The sequence below is a fragment of the Tinamus guttatus genome, unplaced genomic scaffold, assembly GCF_059628265.1.
Source record: "Tinamus guttatus ecotype Peru unplaced genomic scaffold, ASM5962826v1 Tinamus_guttatus_pri_ptg000596l, whole genome shotgun sequence".
In the NCBI taxonomy this organism is placed as follows: Eukaryota; Metazoa; Chordata; class Aves; order Tinamiformes; family Tinamidae; genus Tinamus; species Tinamus guttatus.
The window spans coordinates 18,377-24,677 of record NW_028289130.1 but is presented as its reverse complement, the minus strand read 5'-3'; positions in this window follow the sequence as shown (position 1 = coordinate 24,677).

The following is a 6,301-nucleotide window of genomic DNA, read 5'->3' as shown; positions in this document are numbered from 1 at the left end:
AGAGTGCAAAAAAATTCACAGTCTTTCCCAAACCATGCAGAAAAAAATGCATCAAATACATGTTAAACCATCATTTGAGTTCCTCAGAAAATAAAATAGAGAGTGTAATTACAGTTTTGAGTTTAGTTTGGAAAATGAAAAGGCCAGATAGATAGTTTAAGCACTGGAAAACAACACTGAACTAAATTCAGCTACACAATCTGTTTCCATTGCAGACAATGAAAAATGTGTTTGCAAATCTGAAAGCAGAATTTGGGCCTTAAAGCTGTGAAAAAATGAATGCTACTTTTCCAACCTTTCAACTCTGCAGTGTAAGTGTTCTCTAAGTACAGAGAAGACACTAACAAATTAAATATTTCAATGAACCATTGTAATTCTCGAACTTTAAAATAAGGTATGTTTATTTCTGTAGTAATTCAACCAAGTTTATTCAGCAATACAGGTGGAAATGTTCTGCTAGGATATTCTAGTGCTGTGAAGATAAGACTTTAGAGAAATCTACTGAGGTGATCTAATGTCCACTGAAATCAGTGAGAGGGTCAGCAGTCTCAGGGGACTCCCCATAGATGTTGGGTCAGCTGTCACTGAGAATTTTTTCATGTGCAGCTTTTGTTTTAGATTGTGTTTCTTTATGCTTGCTTGCTGTTATTCTTTCATATTTTTTCATATTCTTTAAATCTGCAGCTGTGCAGTGAATTTAATTATCACTAGTTCCAAAGAAAAGGTGAAATAAAGGTAGCAAAAAGAAGTAAAAATAACCTACCAGGTGCCATTTAAAACTTGCTTTGTGTGTGCTAGGTTGGAACATTCCTGCCTGGAAGGAGGTGGCAGAATGTCTGCACCTCGTTTAAGCCTTATGGAAGGTGTTTTTGGAGGATGTGGGGATAGCAGATGTTCCACTGGTAGGTCTAAGAGCAGAGATGTCCCGTGTAGCCAACTTCTGGCATCATCTACAGCTTCTTTGCGGTTGGCACTGTCTGACCCTCTTCTCCTTGTGCTCCACACAGGACAAATCCAGGATGAAGTTTTGGTTTCCTGCATGCCGCCTGCCACCTGTGCCTGTGTTTTGCACAGCACGATGGTAAAATCGCCAGATCTGCAGTCTCTTGCATCCGCAGGGAAGGCAGTGGTGTGGAGGGCGCAAATGGACATTTTTGTTGCAAAGTCTGCACGGCTTCTCAAGAGCTGAGCTACTGAAACCAGGGCCTGCTGCCTCTGTGGCTTCCAGGCCATGGCAAATCCGGCTCTTAAAGGAAGGAGAGGGAAGACAGCCAGGCAGGTGTGGGGTGTAGTGAGCAAGGCAGCTGCCCGGCTTCTGCATGATGCCAGCAGGCTGGCTGCTGTGAGCACAGCCCCGTCTCTTCATGGAAGTGCCTCGAGTGTGTCGCAGCTAGAAGTGTTTCTGCAGTGCGGGTTTTGCTCTCAGTGGGATGTTGTTTCTGTTTTCTGCTGGGGAGGACTCGCACAGTTGCTGTTAGTATGTGCCAGGGCTGTGTTAGTGATGCCGGGGCAGAGCTCCAGCAGCTGCTGGGAAGGTCTCGTCCTGCTTTGCTCCCCCATCTCTGGCCACTTCCCATGGTGGTAGCTACTGCAGCACCTTCCCCACCTTCCCATTCCTGTGCCTGGGTCCTCTTCTCCTCCTGCCCCTCGTGACTGAGAGGAGTTGCCTTGAGCTCGTCTTGCAAGGGGGAAGAAGTCCCCCCATGCTGCAGCTGCCTCGTGTCTTTGCTCAAGCTGCACAGACTGGGCCTTGCAAGGAAATGGTTTCTCCCACCATTACAAGACTAGGGGATTGGAAGGGCTACCCCATGGGTGTCATTCTGTGGGTAGGGCTTAGGTTTCTTGCTTCAGAGTGGGCTGCTTCACATGGCCTGTTTAGCATGGTAATTGCACGGATTTTATTGTCTCCAAGAGGCAGATTGGTGGCAGCCTGTTGTGCTCCAGGTGGGTCTTTGAAGTCCTGATTCACATCAGTGCTGCAGTTCAGTCTCACCACAGACCTTGGCTGCATGGGCAGGAGCCAAAGATGCTTAAGATGACCCAGGAGTAAGAAAGGGGCACTCCTGGATTTCGAGCTGGGAGGGTATTTCCCACAGTTTGGGGTTTTTTTCAGCCCTAAATAAGGTGTTGCTTTTTGTAGGAAACAGTCGAGAGATGGTTTGTGCCTAGCCAGTGCTCTGGGTGAAGTAACGTCTCTGATGATAACCTAAAATTAGCAGGACAGGTCAGCAGCTCGGGCTTGTCTGGTTGGGAGATGAGCTGTGGGATGTGTGTGCTTGTTGCGAGAGCCTCAGTAGTTGAAGCGTATTTGTCCTTTGCTTGGTGGCATCTCTGTTAACTCCAGCTTCCAGCTGGTGCTGATGGCAGACTGCCTGTCGAATCCTGACAGGGCAGCCCCAAACAGGCTGCTTCGTGAAGCACATACACACGGCCACAATATGATACTCAGGCAGTATCATGCCCCCAAAATAGATGTATTAGCTTTGAAGAGCATTTGGTATTGTCCAGTCTTCATCTGTGGGCAGCTGCAATGAGTTGAGTGACTTTAGCTTATTGAATTGCCCTTCTTGACGTCCCTCAGTGCTGTTGGACAAATGGGAGGAAGGTTTCTGGTTTGGGTGACGGACGTGTTGTCAGGAGGCTAAGACAGATATCTCAGTTACTTTGGCTCAGATGACTGGTGGTAACTCAGCTGTTGTACCTGTCCCTCCAGACGCTGCCTGAGGCCTCCAAACCTGCCCGCCAGCAGGCTGCGAGCTCGGCGTGCTGCTTCCCTGCAGATAAGCCGTGGTGGAGGTAGCGCTGCCGCCTCCTGCGAGCTTTCCCCTGCCTAAGCGCAGGGCTGGCCGTCCCCAGCGCGGCTCTGGTGACCAGCACCTTCCCCATGAAGCCAAGTGCAGTTTGCAGAACACCGCAGCGCTCCCGGCCGACACACGCGGCCTGCAGGCGGTGGCACCGCCTGTGTGGGTGCTCTGCAGGAGGGTGGCTGTGCCCCTGCATAAACCTGGTGTTCAAACAGAGCTGCTGCCCTGCAGCAAAGGCACGGGTTCTCACAGGGAGGGGTAGCTGGCTCCAGAGGGGCTCCTTTTCCTCTCGTCTTTCCCTTCCTTCTTCTTCTCACTGACCTTTCTGTGATCTGGGCACCTTCAGTGATTCAGTTAAACTAACTAGCCTGTCAGAATACTAATACAGCAAAAAAGGAGGCAACCACCTGGGAGGAAGAGAGGTAGAGTTTGCCCTTGCACTTCCCGCAAACACTCATGCCCCTTATGAAAGAGCCCGAAATGCTGTGTGAATGGATCTGCACGGGTTTGGAACAGGCCTTCCCGGGCATCCCTCTCCGGGGAGCTGTGACAGCCGTCCAGGCTCTGCCTGGTGCATAGTACATGGTGTGCGTGGTGGGTTGTACGTGGTGTGCGTGGTGGGCTGTGCATGGTGTGCGTGGTGGGCTGTATGTGGTGTGCGTGGTGGGCTGTGCATGGTGTGCGTGGTGGGTTGTACGTGGTGTGCGTGGTGGGTTGTATGTGGTGTGCATGGTGGGTTGTATATGGTGTGCATGGTGGGCTGTGCATGGTGTGCGTGGTGGGCTGTGCATGGTGTGCGTGGTGGGTTGTACGTGGTGTGCGTGGTGGGCTGTGCATGGTGTGTGTGATGGGCTGTGCATGGTGTACATGGTGGGTTGTACGTGGTATACGTGGTGGGTTGTACGTGGTGTGCGTGGTGGGTTGTATATGGTGTGTATGGTGGGCTGTGCATGGTGTACATGGTAAGTGGAACATGGTGTGCATGCTGAGTGGAAGAGGGGAGACCTTATCACTGTCTGCAACTACCTGAAAGGAGGTTGCAGTGAGGCAGGGGTCGATTTCTTCTACAAACTAAGTACTGAAAGGGCAAGAGGAAACGGCCTCAGGTTTCAGCAGGGGAGGTTCAGGTCAAGCATCAGGAAGAGTTTCTGCATGGAAGGAGTGGTGAAGCCCTGGAACAGGCTGCCCAGGGCAGCGGTGGAGTCCCCGTCCCCTGCAGTGCTCAGGAAAGGTGCAGATGAGGTGCTTAGGGATGTGGTTTAGCTGCAGGGTGCTTAAGGGGCTTAAGGTTGGGCTTGATGATCTCCAAGGTGTTTTCCAACCATAGTGATTCTGTCATTCTATGCACTGATCCATCCTCCTTTGGACAGTAAGTGGCTGTGATTGACTGGTCGAGTTTTCCCGTCACTGACATCCCCGCTCCTTTCAGCCTCCCAGTTCTCTTCCCTTCTCCCTGCATTTGCAACATGGGGAAAGGGGGCTGCTGTTTGATGGATAGTTCCCTCCCTGCCTATCAAGTGACCTTGTGTTTTGGGGATAACGCGTGGACTGCCTCGCTTTGGATGCACGCAGGTCGGGGGATGCTGTGGAGGCATCAGTGTAGGAGTGTGCCCATGCAGACAGATGGATGCCTCCAAGATCTTTCACTCCGTCCACTGCTGACTTTTGTTGGGTGTTTGAAACACTCTCTCTTTTGCTTTTTGAGGGAGAGCTTTCATGTGATGTCTCTGACTCCTGTGTAGAGGTCCAGACCAGCATCTGTGCACAGTTTGGTCTTCCAGCGCCATCCTCAAAACAGGACTGAAATTCCTGAAGTTCAGGATCCTGAACTGTACACACATCTTGGGCTCCCTCTCCACATGAGAAGTCCTGGGAAACGGGATCTCCCTGGCACTCTGTGCTCGCAAAGGACATGTGAATGTATGGGAAGAGGAGTGCATATAAAATGCAGAAATGTCATTAAATTGCCTGAAATTAGCTAGTTGTTCTCCAGCACCTTTCCTCTCAGTGCAATGCTGGAAAACTGGAACGACCCAGAGCCCAGAGGCATTTGTGAGCTGGTAGGAAGGACTGACCTCAGCCATTCATCAGGGCATGTTCAAAGCAAGAGGGATATTTATTGCTTTAACTTCTTCTCTGACGAGAACAAAAAAAATCACAAATTTTCATCACAAAATTTGCTTGTTACATGAATTGATGGATTTTAACATAGTTTCCAGAGATTCTGTCTCAAGAGGGGAGTTTATTTCCTGTTTTCTCATCGAATTGGCAAATGTTAGAGAGTGATACAGGCAAAATTCTGTTTGTTTTGTTATACAAATGTCATTAAATGAACTTTCTGTGCATTGGAAATGAAGTTTCAGTTTCAAGGGGATTAGAAGGCTTTTGCCTGATCTTTTATACTGGCACTCAGCACTCATTAAACAGCATAGCATCCAAAAAAATCAGTAGCCTTTCAGATTTGGATTCCATCTTTTGTAATTCATGAAAGATTTGTTCACAGCATCTGGGATCTCTAAGAGACTTGTGTAGTAGGTGCTAACATTGAAATTGAGTAGGATAGAGTTTCAGGGGGAATTAAAGGAGATGTTTAGTTCTTTCACATTACTGTGGAAATCCCAGCTTTGTCTATTGATTGCATTCATGGGATTTAAGTTTTTTTACTAGTGCTCTTTTATACTATCTATAAATGTCGAGCAAATAGCCAAATGGCTAAGTGAAGAAGAAAAAAAAAATCAGAAAAATATAAAATGTTGTTTTGGAAAAAGATGTTGTGAGTGCTATTTTCACACCGTAAAAATAAACTCTTAAAATTAATCTTGCAGATGTCAACTTTGCCATTTCAGCTGTTCTTTTTGACTGAAGAGAACTCTCTATCATTTCCTATGCCTAGAATTCGATCTACTTTATTAAGGCAGGTCTTGCGTAGATCTTCCAGTCATTACAGCGCATTCCTAGCTGGCCTAGATGGCATGCAAGCAGAACTGGCTCCTGGTCCTTTTTAAATTGCTCCTGCCAGAATTCCCCCTTCCCTTCTGCTCTATTTAATGTCTCTATTACATGCCAAACTACCAGCCTCAAGGAAGCCATTGCAGGTTCATACCCCAGCCCTTGCATCCCGAGCAGTGGATGCAAATAGCCACGACAGGAAAAGCACTAGTGACTGGATTTGAAATGATTGTGATGGCAACTGTTGTGTAGGACGACAACCCTGAGGCTGGACATGCCCTGAAGCACCTTGCGGAGGAGCCGCTCGCGTCATGCCCGCTGCTCATCCTGCAGGCCTCGCATCCTCACCCTGTGTGGGAGCTTCCTCCGCGAGCGGCTCCACGTGAGCCCTGGGGCGGGAAGCGCAGGGTGCGAGCGTCCCGCGCTGCATTCCGGGGTACGGAGGTGGCTCTGGAGGCTCTGGAAGCAGGAGGTGGCTCTGGAGGAGCCTGGCGTGCTGGGGGTGGTGAGGACGGGCCTTGCTCCGGTTTGCGGCGCTGTCCTGCGCC